The sequence below is a fragment of the Protopterus annectens genome, chromosome 14.part0 (genome assembly GCF_019279795.1).
Source record: "Protopterus annectens isolate FY-2018-M chromosome 14.part0, PAN1.0, whole genome shotgun sequence".
NCBI lineage: Eukaryota > Metazoa > Chordata > Ceratodontiformes > Protopteridae > Protopterus > Protopterus annectens.
Genome location: NC_056748.1, coordinates 239,461,739 through 239,477,650, shown reverse-complemented (window position 1 = coordinate 239,477,650; position 15,912 = coordinate 239,461,739). Strand labels below are relative to the sequence as shown.

At 39.8% G+C, this 15,912-nt stretch overlaps 1 protein-coding gene across 1 annotated transcript in view; it reads left to right on the top strand.

Moving 5' to 3' along the window:
• Positions 1–15,912, top strand: part of HSPA12A (heat shock protein family A (Hsp70) member 12A) — a 956,869-nt gene that overhangs the window by 713,047 nt on the left and 227,910 nt on the right. The gene's annotated exons all lie outside the window — the stretch shown is intronic.

Here is a 15,912-nt window from a genome sequence, read left to right as displayed (position 1 = left end):
ATATATGTATATATATAAAAAAGTAAACCAAAGCATTACAATATATTATGTGAAAGAGGTGCTGCAAATGTGGGTGATGCATATATACAAAAATATACACCCACAAATATACACACATAATATACACATATACACACATGCTTATGCACATATATATACATATGCATACACACACATATATACATATAAGATATATATATATATATGCCCACTCATACACACATACATACACTTAAAAAATACCCAATGCAATTACACAAATCTATGCAACAAAAATTTAAGACAAACATATGCACATATGTCCAAATATAGATGTAAATATTAAATTGCATATAGAATATATATGCATATGTGCATAATTTCTCATTATATTTCATATTTAGCTCATATGTGTGGTAATGCTCATTAAAGTAACTTTTATGATTTTTAAATTTTATATCTTCTTTTTTTAAGGCTTGGTTTTAATGGAACTCTATCATTAAGACCAGGGTAACGATGTGCTTTAGTTCTTATAATCCATTCTGTCTGTCCGTCTTTAAAATTATGATAAACTGAATAAAATAAGTAAAAATATATCTCCGAAAGAAGTAGTTAAAATCTTTTAGAAATAATATACATAATAAATTAATGAAAGAACAAACTAAAGTAATAGAAAAACCCATTACTATGACTGAATTGAAAAAAAAACTTAAACAATTGAAAACTAATAAACCCAGAGGGGGTGATGGAATCATACCTGAACCAGATTAATTATTTCCAAGTGCGGTGTTAGCCATTTATTAAAAGTTTTTTTATAGTAAAAAAGCTATCTAATATTCCATCATCCTTGAAATGTACTCTTAGTTTTAGCTGTTTGTTCGTTACTCAAATGTATAGAAGTTTTGTGTGAGTTTAGACTAGGGTGCACAATAAATTTTGTCATGTCCCTTTAAATGTACTTTGAATGCACCACCTGTTACATCACAATGATCATGTAATCCTAACCAGGAAATTTACACTGTCAGTTTGTTTCTCCATTATCTGATGACTTTAGTTATGGAGTAAATCAAAGCGCTAATCTTTACAAGTATCTGTTGCTACTTTTCTGAATTGGAATACATATTTGTGAGTTTGTGACTAGTCAGAGTCTCTTCAGACCTGCTGCTTTTTTTCTTGGTTATTTATGTGAGGTCTGGTTTTCTTCAATTTGTTTTTTGGCCATGGCTGCAGGAGAACCAACTGGTTCACAACCCTTATTCCCAAGTCGGGTTCCACAGAACTTGAGACTCTACATTGGACTTTGGGTAATTTTACACTGCTAGTCCAGCAGTTATCTCAACATTTGAACAACTTTGTTCCTTCATCAGCTCCCCACCAAACCAGGGGAGAGGGCATGAGACAGGTTCTGGCATACAACTCCTGGAATTTATTGGTGCTGCAAACACCATGATACGAAATGAGAATGGCTTGAATCTTTCAAATCCCTATGCAAGTAAGAACATCAATCCTAACTTTATTTCCAATAACCCACCCCTTTTGCAAGACTGGCTTAATAGGGAAGGTCGGTCTACCGAATATACAGCAATTACAAAATGTCAATATAGTGCAGTGGATTGCTGATATTGACTGTAAAATATTTAAGGTAAAAAAAATTGCAACTAGAAAATGCATTTTTAAGGAGTATATAAAGTTCAGCAGAGTTCCTAATGGGCTTCAGGCATGGTGGCACCTGACAGGACTAATTAACAACTCCCCTATGTATAAAGATTTACTTAAAATGTTTGATAGACATGGGATGGAATACATGGAACTACTCATCAAGTATGCATGAACGAGCTCACAGTGGAAGTTTTGTCTCTGGATAACATCACTAATCAATACCTGCATATTGACCAATATAGGTTTGACTATGCCAGAATTTTCTCCAGTGCAGGTGAAGAAATTTGGATAATAAAGAACAGAAAAATCAACAAACTGGAAAGAGATGAGATGTATTATTTCCAGCATAGAGCCTACCCTCTACCTCCAGTCTCTCAGTCTTGGGAGAACACATTCAACCAGCAGGGTATTGGGTACCCTAATTCATCTGTCAATCCTGAGGATAGAACCGCTGATGGAATTACTATGGATGAAACCAAACAACAACTACCCCCTGCCTATAATGACCCTTTAAAGCATCCACCATTACAGTGGTCAGAAAGACTGAAAAAGAGGAGGACCAATGGGACAATCATCCCCCATTCATTTCCACAGAGGAGACGGCCGTGGTGGAAGAACTGCAGAAGGGGCAACCACAGATGGAATCACTAACAGCATTGTTTCAAAATGTTCTCTCATAACTAATATAAGAGGTGATATATAATTTTTCAAGTTACATGGTTAACCACACTTGTGGGGACTTGTTTTAAAAAGGCATGGCATTTGTTCCCAATAAATGAGCAAATTTGCCTTGTATGTTAATGGATTTGAAACAGTTTACAAGAAAACTAAACTTTAGTGTACTTTTTGCTAAGGTTTCTGAAACTTTGGGTGCTCTACAGGTATTCATTACGTGCAACATACCTATTCACCCAACTCTGATGTGTTTTGAATGTTTCTGTGAATTAGACTTGCAAAACGCTTTAAGTAAGAAACGTCCAAGAAAAATATAAACTAACTGGACAAAGAACTTCCTAATGGATTAAAGGACGATAACTTGAGAATTATAAACCTGATAAGGGGGTGGGATTGTTATTATAGAAATATGTGAATATACTAACAAAATCCTAAATGTGTTAGAAAATTATTGCTATATGGAGGTATCACTGAGTGAACTGAATACTGCATATCACAGTATTAGGAATGTTTTTAGTGATATGTTTATTCAGGGACAAGTAAGCTTAGATGAGTTCCACTATCTTGAAGTAGCAACACCAAATATTCCTGTCATTTGTGATGTAACCAAAATTCATAAGAGCACCCACAACCCACTAATGAGACTGATAATGAATTCTAGGGGCTCCATTATCAACACTGTACCAGATTCCTAGATGAAAAATTAAAACCATTGCTAAGGCAGGAAAAACACATTTGCAAAAATTCATGGGAATTCCCTGGGAAAATCATTGAGTTGAACTTCAATAGAGTCTACACCTTCTTCGCAATATATGTCAAAGACCTTTATACTTCAATCCCACATGGTATTGGTTTAGCTTGGTTTACTGAGTGCTTATTTGAAAAACGAGTGAGGCAGAATGAGATTAATGTTTTTAAAACTTTACTTCATATTGTTTTGAAAAATTACTTTTTACTTTTTAATTGTCAGTACTACTTACAGCACACAGAGGTGGCAATGGGATCAGCAACTGGGGGCCTGTTTGCTAACATCATAATAATACAGTGGAAGAAAAAATATTTAATAGCATTCTGAACACTTTAAAACATGTGAGTTATACATCTGTTACCTGGATGACATCTTTATTGTTTGGGACAACAGGGATGAAGCAGACAAGAAAGAGAAGATAGTGGGGTTCATGGAATTTATCAACATACCACTGAATTTTTAAAATTTACATATGAATATAGCAATTCCAATGTTTCATATTTAGATACTTGCTATTGAAGCATATGACAGCACTGAAATACACTTTCAGAATATATAGAAAGCCAACACATTCTAATACCTACCTCCATTACACTAGTTTTTATCCACAGACGCAAAAGCATGCAGTAGTAAAAAGACAATTCATCCAAGCTGCTTGCATAACTTCCATGTTTGAAGACTTCCTAGATGAGTGTATAAACATTAAAAATATGTTCCTGGATAGAGAATACCCAAATAGGTTTATTAATAAATTGAGGCATGAAGTCATAAATAAAAGACAAAGTAATTTCTATAGCCGTATTCTGGACACTGAGAACAGACCAAACATTCATGCCACAAGTATGAATGAAAGCGATTTTGAAACAAGCACCAGTAATAGGTTTCATGAAAGTGAAATGGCACTCGCAGTGCTCAGTAGTAAAAACAACATTCCATTCTTCACACATCTTCAGGAACTCCTTTATCACCACTTTTAGCATACATAGTACTATGATTAAGGACATCATAGAAACAAATGGTCTTTTTTGGGAGATAAGTCCTTATGAGAAAAAAATAGGTACAAGGCCACGGATTGTTTATAGAAAATTATTTAACTTAAAAACATAGTTGAGTGTTCCAACATGGAGACTTAAAAAGGTAAACAGACCCACAAAAATGAACAAGTGTGGCAGGTGTTCTTATTGTAAACACATTTTGGTGCATGACACTTTTAAAATAAAGGACAACACTTTCCACATAAGTGGAGCATATAAGTGTGAAATATTAAAGGTAGTGTATGCTTCCTTATGTCAGGATTGTCCTTGTTTCTACATTGGGAAGACAGAATGTAGATTCAGGGATCGTATTTATGAACACCAGTATGATGTCAGAAATAATAATGATAAAAATGCCTTTGTAAAACATCTTAAGGAACATTTCAGTCATAGTTTCAAATTTGTATTAATAGAACAAGTAGAGGAAAAAGTATGGTGAGACCCTTGGCAAGTTACTTGAAAAAAGGGAGTTATACTGGCAGCTAAACTGAATGCCAGTACATGGCTGGGCCTTAATGAACAAACATCTGTCAGTTGTCTGTTAAAATTAAAAGCTTTAGAGAGGTAATTATAAAATTACAAGAAATATTTGTAGTATGACATGCATGCTTTCTGTAAAATGATTTTTAAAAAAAAAAACTGCACATGAATTTTACATATAAATGCATACGGACACTATCATTCTTTTAAATGTATCATAGTTCATTTTTTATATCTTTGTGCATTTTATTCAGATTTTTAGCTGTGTATTCATTTCTCAAATGTATTGAAGTTTTCTGTGTGTTTAGAATGGGGTACACAATAAATTTTGTCATGTCCCTTTAAATATACTTTGACTGCACCACCTGTTACATCACAATGGTCATGTGATCTTAACCAGGAAATTTAAACCTAGTTAGTTTGTTTCTCCATTATCTGATGAAGTTTATTATGGAATAAAGAAAAGCGTTAATCTTTACAAGTTTCTATTGCTAGTTTTCTGAATTGGAATACACATTTGTGAGTTTGGGACTGGTCGGAGTCTCTCCAGACCTGCTGCTTTTTTCTTGGTTGTTTATGTGAGGTATGGTTTTCTTTATTAAATAATGATTACAAAATGTTCATCAATTTATGCAAATAAAATTAAGGATTTTCTCCCTTTACTAATTGATGAAGATCAAATGGATTTTATATTAAACAGACTTATGGTAATATTAAAAAATTAATTACATTGATTATGCTAATAACACGAAAAAAGTTGTCAATAGTTATATTAGACATAAATGAGGCATTTGATTTGGTTAATTGGATTTATTTAACTTCTTCCTTAAAAGCATGTAATTTTCAGACAACTTTATACAGCTTATTAATTATCTATACCAGAAATAATTTGCATCCAATAAATTGGTTCTTTTGTCGCTCACTCAATTAAAATTACCAGGGGTACTAAATAAGGTTCCTCATTGTCTCCTTTATTATTTGCTCTGGTCATTGAACTGTTTGAACATTTTATAAGGTCAAATGTAAATATAAAAGGATTTCAAATAAGAAATAGTTTCTCTTCAAAAATACAACTTTTTACTAATGATATTTTATTAACACTAGCCAAGAATTTCGCCCATGTTCCATCAAAGTCGGCACCTGTTTTCCCTGTCCAGCAGGGACACAGGTGGGATCCCAGAGGTGTATTTTCTGTTTCACATCCAGTTGTCTAGGTTCCTCTTAAAGGGTGTTAGAGAGGTACTCTGCTTGACATGGAGAGGGAGAGTATTCCACAGATGGGGGAGGTTTTGGGACTAAAATCTATCCAATCAAGAAGTTCTATTAATGTCACAGACCAGGTTAAGGCCTTGCATGTGGGTTGTGCGAGTGGAGTTTGTCTTACAGATATGCAGCAACTCCATCATCGCTGGGTCTAAAATGGCCTTGTATGCAAGGCACAGGTCACCTCTGAGCAGTCAGTTTGAGACTGTGTAGATGTACAGGGCCTTTAGCGTATCTGTATAGGATAGGTTTTTGAGACCCTGGATTTTCCTGGTCAGGAACCTCTGTGATTTCTCCAGCTGCTGTATGTGCTTGGCAAGCTACATGCCAAAGGGGACATTGTACTCTATAATGGGTCTGATAAGGGAGGAGTACAGGGATGTTAAGACCTCCTTGTTCTGGCATGAAATACCCTTATTTATGAGGTGGGCCATTTAGAAAGCCTTCCATACAAAGGAAGCAACGTGGTGGTCAAAAGTCAGGTTGCTATCATCCTGGGTGCCCATGTCCCTCACAACTGATCGCATGCTTAGTACGTTGTTATTTATGTGATAATGATGCATTTCTTGGCATTTAGTTTAAGGTCATGCTTCCGGCACCACTCATTAGTTTGGGTAAGACCATCTTGGAGGATGTTCACATCACTAGGGGAATTTAAGATGGTGCCCAGCTTGCAGTCATCAGCAAACTTGGTCAGCCACAGACCACTGGTTTTGGCTTGCACCTCAGAAAAGTACATCCCAAACAGTAGAGGCCCCAAGACTGATTCTTGGGGTATACTGCTCATTACGGGTCTATTGCTAGAGGTGGCTTCCCCTATTTTGACTGAGTGGGTTCTATCAATGAGCCAGTAAATTTCCCATCCGGTAACATATGGGTTGATGCCTAGCTGGGAGAGTTTATCTGTTATGCCCGAGTGGGGAATAGTGTCAAAGGCTTTGGGTAGGTCAAGGTAGGCAGTGTGCACTGTCTTCCCCTCAACCATGACTTTGGTGACTTGTTTCAAAGAAGTCGACCAAGTTTAACAGGCATGATTTCCCTTTGACAAAGTCAAACTGTGTGGGGTCAACCATTTGAAGGTTGCCAATGTGCTTGCATTGGCAAACTCAGTTTATGACTTCACACTGCAAATAAATTTGCTAATAAAAAGGACAGATTCACTAACACGTACACTAAGTGTGCACAATTTGTATAAAAGAACCTCCCTTTGACATGTTTTGTGCTTTCTAGTCACTCAGAAAGATTGCAGTTAGTGTACATGCAGTCTACACTTTCTGGTAACCTTTATGAATCCCTCTCAATATTTCAAGCTGCAACAAAATCAGTAGGAAAACTAAAATTAGGAGGAAGAAGGTATGAGTTAGGCTTGTGTTGTCTGTTCACTCTGAATGGTGTACACTTGTAGGCATTACTGAAACCCAGGGAATAACTATTATTTGAAAATTAAAATCAGCAAAGTGTTCAACATAACATTAACTTTAAAGTGGTATTTTTTATTATGTCCCAACTCTATAAGTCAAAATGAACATAGCAAATATTGATTTTTATCTTTTGCAACTAAGTTGCAGTACAACAGTAACTGCTTAAGTAATGCATGCACTACTAGTAGCATTCTTGTGCAACTTTTGCTGAGCTTTCATATGAGGTTATATAAGCAGTTCTCTTTATGTTGCTTGGTCATTAAAATATTTACAGGAGTATATCTATTATAACAATATACATATTCAGCGAATGACTAGCAGTTAATATCTCTCCAGATATGCTACTGAGAAGCCATCTGCCAATACAAATACATTTCTCTTTATGAAATCATTATGGTGAATTATTTCATTTGCCTATATGTAACACAATTTCGCAGTCATGAATGTAAATATGGAGAAGCAATATTAGACGTTATTAGAGAAAAATCAGGAAAACCTCAACTTAGCCTAATTTATCTGATTGGGATTATACAAACTGTAATAAGTAAGTGCATGTATCCAAAAGAAAGAAACATGTCGTAGTGTTCTTGTATATGTGGAGTTTGTTAGGATTTAAATGCTGGTCAAGCCTGGTGCATTGTGGGAAAACATTTTTTGATGCCAGTGATAAGAGCAAGGAAAAAAGAGTACGATATAACGTGTAACATAAATGGAATGTATCACCCTCAAAGCTCACTTTGCGTTTGTTCAAACATGCAGTCATTTGGACCATGCAAAAATCTTCCTGTGAAAACAAATCATTTTGAGTCACCTTTGAAGATATGTAACTTTGAAAGTCAAAGAGAAAAATAAATGTAGTAATTATGTCTCTTGTTAGCATTCAGTTTATGAAACAATCTTGTATATTCAAAAGTTCTGATTAATGATTATTGCACACACTTATATGATAATATGCATGAAAATAATTCCCTCTAGACAAGTAAAAAGTATATCCACTTGTGACACTGAAGTATAAACTGACAAGTTTTCAAATGTAATGTCAAAGTCTTCTATATAGTCTTACGTTTTACTTGGGAAATGTATAAATGTCAGTTTATACTTCAGTGTCACAAGTGGATATACTTTTTACTTGTCTAGAGGGAATTATTTTCATGCATATTATCATATAAGTGTGTGCAATAATCAGTATTAGGCCAGGCTCAAATTCTAAACCTACCACCCTAGAACACAAAAAAGTAAAAAAACTAAGGGTAATGCTGCTCAATGCCAGAAGTCTCAATCTCAAGATGCACGCACTCGAGGCCCTTCTCAGTATGGAGAACATTGATGTCTGTGCTGTGACAGAAACCTGGTTCAAGGCTCCTGAGAGCACCCCAGCACTAGCAGGTTTCACCTCATATCATGCGTTCCGGCCCCAAAATCCGGACAACACCAAGAAAGGAGGGGGGGTGTCCATATTCATAAAGGACACCCACACCTCAAGGTTGGTGGCAACGCACGATGCATCGGAGACCATCCAGATGCAATTAACCATAGGCAAGACTGCTATGCAATTTGTAGCATGTTACAGGCCACCCTCTCAAACTCAGGAACCTCACATGGCCTTCCTGAAAACAATGGAGGGGATAAATATATCTCCAAACACCATCATACTAGGTGACTTCAACTACCCTAATATAGACTGGGAACACTACTCAAACCCAAACACTCTAGCCCAAAGGTTCCTGGAGTTCATAAACTCAAATGCCATGGAACAACTAGTCACCATCCCCACAAGAGGAGAAAACATACTTGATCTCATCATCACGAACATGGGATCACAATGTTCAACACCAGAAGTATACCCCTCACTGGTGAGATCATATCATAAACTAATCTCGCTGGAGGTCCTCATCCCGCCCCCACCTGAAATAAAAAAGACCACAGTGAAAAACTTCTCAAAAGCCGACTTCACACTTCTAAAAACTAGTGTGGTCTCCTTTAAGGCCCCTGAGGCAGTGGTAAACATTACTCAAACCGCTGAATCACTTACAAATGCCTTCTACCAGCACCTACAGGACTGCATGGATCAGGCAATCCCAAACAAAACTAAGACTCTTTGTACCAAAGGCAAGCGTCCAGTCTGGTGGACCCCAGCCATAAACAAGCTCTACAACAAAAGGAGGAAGCTACTACAAGATAGAGCAAAATCCTTGAAAGGTAAGACACCTTTGATCATTATAAGTAAAAACTAAGAGCTCTCATAAAATCATCCAAGGCAAATTTTGAGAGAAAAATCGCCAAGGACTCAAAAGAAAATCATAAGGCCTTCTTTAGCTATGTTAGAAACCTAGGAGGAAACTCCCAGATATGCTCAGAATTAGTTCAAAATGATGTGAAGATTACTGAACCTACACACATTGCCAACATACTGGCTGACAGGTTCAGTGCAAACTTCTCCCCTCCCCAAAAGGAGAGATATCTATACCAGAGGATTGTAGCCCCCAAACATCTCCAACGCCCAGGTGAGAACTGCTCTCTCCAAAGCAAAAAACACAGCATCCATGGGACCGGATGGTGTCCCCGGCTGTGTGCTCCATGAACTCAATGAGGAATTAAACCCGCAGTTAGGACAGCTGTTTAATCTTAGCCTCACCTCAGGATACGCACCCAAGGAGTGGCACCGCGACTGTGGTCCCACTTCACAAGGGCGGTGCCTCCACCGACCCTGGAAATTACCGTCCCATTAGCTTGACAAGCCTTATCTGCAAAGCCATGGAGAGGATCATAATGGAACTCATAAATAAAGACATAGGGAACTTGCAGACTTTGGATCCAACCCAATTTGGCTTTGTCAAAGGCAGATCATGCCTTTTAAACTTGGTTGACTATTTCGAGACAGTCACCAAGGCCATTGATGAGGGAAAGGCAGTCCATACAGCCTACCTTGACCTGGCAAAGGCCTTCGACACAATACCCCACTCAGGTATCATCGAAAAACTCATCAGCTTGAATGTAAACCCATACATCACAAGATGGGTTGCAAACTGGCTAAGTGACAGAACCCACAGGGTCAGAGTTGCTGGAGCCATGTCAGACTCAAAGCCTGTCACAAGTGGTGTCCCACAGGGCTCAGTCCTGGGTCCACTCTTGTTCGGCATCTACTTTTCTGAAGTACAAGCAAACACAGGAGGGTTATGGCTGACAAAGTTTGCAGATGACTGCAAACTGGGCGCCATAGTCGAAAACACATCTGACACAGATATCCTTTAGAAGGGCCTCACAGAAACGGATAACTGGTGCCAGAGCCATGGCCTAAAGTTAAATGCCAAAAATGCATAGTCATACCCTTCGGGAAAAACAAGGTTACCCCTAGCTACCATATAGGTGGCAATCCACTGAGCACAGAAGAAGTCATCAGGGATCTGGGGACCCAGGTTGACAGTAGCCTTCGCTTGACACTCATGTTGCTAAAGTAGTTAGGAAAACCTTCTACATTGCCCACCTGTTCATGAAGGGATTCACATCTAGATCAAGGGGGGGTCATCGTCCCCCTGTACTCATCACTCATTAGACCTATGATTGAGTACAATGCCCCATTCGGAATGTATCTGACCCGACACCTGCAGCAGCTGGAAAGGCCCCAAAAGTTCCTCACCAAAAGGATAAAGGGTCTCAAAAATATGTCTTATGCTGCCCGACTGAAAGAACTCCAGCTCTATTCAGTCTCATACCGCTTGCTCAGAGGTGACCTGTGCTTGACATATAAGGCCATGTCAAACCCTGATTTGATGAATATGCTTCACCTCAAAAAATCTAGATCCCTCAGAACCACAAGGGTGGGAGACTTAAACCTTGACACGGTTATTAATAGAATGTGCTGGAGGGACAGATTCATCACCCAGAGACTCCCTATGCTGTGGAACAAAATCCCGGTACATGTGAGGCAGAGCACCTCGCTGGCCTTGTTCAAGAGGAATCTTGACCAATGGATGGGGGATTGCAGATATACCCCAGGGATTACTTCAGTGTCACTGCTTGACAGAGGCACAGCAAAATAATAGGCATAGTTTTATTCAAACTAAAGGGGTGGCGAAAGCCAAATAACTATGGGCTAGGCTTATAAATGCCCTTGGGCAGATAGCCTAGTATGAACCTATGAACCTATGAACCTATGAAATGTGTTGAGTAACAGCATGTAGTTCTGTTACTGAAAACTAATCTTTATTTGCTAATTTCATACTAAACAGTATTCTTCATGAGTTTACCAGCTCATTTACTTAAACTCTTAAAATGAGGCCAGCCTGAATGGACCCAGTATTAGGCCAGTCTGTAGTAAGTGTTACTGAAATAAGCACAAGATGTCATGTTAGGAGGTTGCTTTAATATCGGTGGCTTCCATTTCTTATATTTAGTGGAAGTAAAAATGCAGTCATATTCTGACTGTGCATTATACTGCAAAAACATGGATTTATACTGTGTACAGTGGTGGAAAAGGTAGCATTGTCACCTCACAGCAAGAGATTCTGTAGTTTAATTCTTGGCTGTGTGCCATTCTGTGTGGAGTCTGGATGCCCTCCGTGTATTCGTGTGGATATTCTACGGCTATTCCAGTTTCTTCCCTCATTCCAAAGACATGCAGCAGGTGGATTAGACTCTAAACTGACAATAGGTGTATGTGGGTGTGTGCATGTATGTGCGTTTGTGTTATGGAGCAACAACTGCAGAAAGGCTAGCCACACAACTGTGTAATCATTGGCTCTAGATGATTGTCACTGTTGAAGCAACACCCTGACCCCATGTATAAAAAATGTAAAAGGAGATTATGGAAGTGTGGATGGAATTGTAAATGTAATAACGCTAAAGCTATAATTATATTTGCCTTCAGACCTTTAAGAGGCCCTAAGCTGAATGCTCACAGCGTGTAGCGCAACATTTATAGTATATAACTCCTGATGAGGAGGGGGATGCAAATTGTCTGGGGTAAATTAGCCATGCTCAGTTTCTAAAGGACAAAGTTGCACAAATGACCACAAAAACACAATTACAATAAAGAAAACTAGTTTTATCTGTGACTAGTCACACTTTGTATAACATGTTTTTTATTCCATAATGTTTAGTTAAAAAGCATATAACTGCACACATTATTCTAGAGTAAAATGTTTATAAAAGATTACAGTCTGGGGAGTCAGGGAGTGTACTTTGTACCATCTGGAGAGGTTAGCGTAATGGCTTCCATCTGGAGAGGTTAGCGTAATGGCGTCCTCTCCTGTCCAGTTAGTGAATTTGGGAATATTGAGGCAATGTTACATTTGCCTCATGTACACTGACAACCCTCTCCTCCTCCCACATAACACAAATACTTGCGAGAGATGCAGCTATTTAGCCAAACTGAAGGCTGAGCTCTCTCAACTCAGGACTGGCAAGACCAGACAGGAGAAGGCAACTACACACACCACAAAACCAGTCTCACATAAAACTATCACAACAATGAATCGAACACATAAACACACAAAGTCATACTCGGGAGGCTCTGAGCAAAAATTTACCTAAACAGCAGAGGCCTCCAAAGCAGACATCCAAGCAACTGCCACCTCATGACACACCACAGGCAACACATAAACCACAAAATCAGTGTGCAAAGCAGTCACAGCCCTTAAGGCCAAATACAACACCAAACATACTTGTCATAGATGACTCCATAGTCAGACACACTGACATCCCACTCACCAGGCTGAACAAGGAGAGAGTCACAGTAAGCTGCCTATCGGGCGCTAGAATCCGCCACATAACACAAGCACTTGGGTCACTCCACAGCAAGTACAAATATGACACAGTCATTGTCCATGCTGGTGTGAACGACCTGAGACGTACCTCCCTGGACTACATGAAAAGAGACATAGAGGAGCTCTCTGATTATGTAGCCCAGGCAGGTATGACCCTGACCCTAAACAGTATCCTTCCTTCACCAAGAATGATGCCACAACATAGAGACAAGATGATCAGCTTTAACAATTGGCTTAATTTCTGGTGTCATTCAAAGGGGATCCAGTGTCTGTCTGCCTGGGATGACATGCTTGACAAGCCACGCTGCTTCAAGGGACGGCTTGCACCTGTCACCCTGGGATTCCGGATATTGGCTAAGGCTCTTGCCACCCCATAGTGCCTTTTTAGGCAAGGCTCAAATTCTAAACCTACCACCCTAGAAAACAAAAATGGGAAGAAACTAAGGGTAATGCTGCTCAATGCCAGAAGTCTAAATCTCAAAATGCACGCTCTCGAGGCCCTTCTCAGTATGGAGAACATGGATGTCTGTGCTGTGACTGAAACCTGGTTCAAGGCTCCTGAGAGCACCCCGGCACTATCAGGTTTTACCTCATATCATGCGTTCTGGCCCCAAAACCCAGACCACACCACAAAAGGAGGGGGTGTATCCATATTCATCCAGGATACCCACACCTCCAGGTTGGTGGCAACGCACGAAGCATCGGAAACCATCCAGGTGCAATTAACCATAGGCAAAACTGCTCTACAATTTGTAGCATGCTACAGGCCACCCTCTCAAACTCAGGAACCCCACACAGACTTCCTGAAAACACTGGAGGGTATAAATGTATATCCAAACACCATTATATTGGGTGACTTCAACTACCCGAATATAGACTGGGAACATTACTCAAGCCCCAACTTTCTAGCCCAAAGGTTCCTGGAGTTCATAAATTCAAATGCCATGGAACAACTAGTCACCGTTCCCACAAGAGGAGAAAATATACTAGATCTCATCATTACAAACATGGGGACAAAATGCTTCACACCGGAAGTATATCCCTCATTGGTGAGATCAGATCACAAACTTATCTCACTGGAAATCCACATCCCGCCCCCACCCCAAACAAAAAAGACCACAGTGAAGAACTTCTCTAAAGCAAACTTCACACTACTCAAGACTGGTGTGGTATCCTTCAAGGCCCCCGAGCCAGTGGAAACCACAACCCAAGCTGCGGAAGCCCTTACAAATGCCTTCTACGAACACCTCCAGGACTGCATGGATCAGGCAATCCCTAATAAAACCAAGACTTTTTCCACCAAGGGCAAACGTCCAGTCTGGTGGACCCCAGCCATAAACAAACTTTACAATAAGAGGAGAAAGCTGTTACATGATAGAGCAAAATCCATAAGAGAAGACACCCTTGATCATTATTAGTAAAAAAAAATACGAGCACTCATAAAATCATCCAAGGCCAAATTTGAGAGAAAAATTGCAATAGATTCAAAAGACAATCATAAGGCCTTCTTCAGCTATGTTAGAAACCTGGGTGGAAACTCCCAGATATGCACAGAATTAGTCCAAAATGATACAAAAATCACTGAACCCACAAACATTGCCAACATACTGGCAGACAGGATCAGTGCAAACTTCACCCCCCTCTCCCCCCCCCAAAAGGAGAGATAACTATCCCAGCGGAGTGTAGCCTCCCAGACATCTCTAATGCGCAGGTGAAAGCTGCTCTCTCTAAAGCTAAAAACACAGCATCAATGGGACTGGATGGTGTCCCCGGCTGTGTGCTACATGAACTCAACGAGGAACTAAACCCGCATATAAGGCAGCTGTTGAATCTTAGCCTTACCACAGGATACGTGCCCAAGGAGTGGCGTACGGCAACTGTGGTCCCACTCCACAAAGGCGGTACCTCTACGGACCCTGGAAATTACCACCCCATAAGCTTAACAAGCCTGGTCTGCAAAGCTATGGAGAGGATCATAATGGAACTCATAAACAAAGACATAGGGGACTTGCAGACATTGGACCCGACCCAGTTTGGCTTTGTCAAGGGCAGATCATGCCTTTTGAACTTGGTCGACTTCTTCGAAACAGTCACCAAGGCCATTGATGAGGGAAAGGCAGTGCATACAGCCTACCTTGACCTTGCAAAAGCTTTCGACACAATACCCCACTCGGGTATTATAGAGAAACTTACCAGCTTAAATGTAAACCCATATGTCACAAGATGGGTTGCAAACTGGCTAAAGGACAGAACCCACAGGGTTAGAGTTGCTAGCGCCATGTCAGACTCCAAGCCGGTCACAAGTGGGGTCCCAGAGGGCTCAGTCCTTGGCCCCCTGTTGTTCGGCATCTACTTCTCAGAAGTACAGGCAAACATAGGAGGACTATGGCTGACAAAGTTTGCAGATGACTGCAAACTGGGCGCCATAGTGGAAAGTACATCGGACACAGATATCCTTCAGAGGGGTCTCACGGAAACTGATAACTGGTGCCAGAGCCATGGCCTGAAGTTAAATGCCAAAAAATGTATAGTCATACCCTTCAGGAAAAACAAGGTAACCCCAAGCTACCATATAGGTGGCAATCCATTAAGCACAGAAGAGGTTATCAGGGACCTGGGGACCCAGGTTGACAGTGGCCTTTCTTTTGACACTCACATTGCTAAAGTGGTTAGAAAGACCTTCTACATTGCCCACCTGATCATGAAGGGATTCACATCCAATTCAAGTGAGGTCATTGTTCCCCTGTACTCTTCACTTAGACCAATGATCGAGTACAATGCCCCATTCGGGATGTATCTCACCCGACACCTGCAGCAATTGGAGAGACCCCAAAAGTTCCTCACCAAAAGGATAAAGAGACTCCAAAATCTGTCATATGCTACCAGAC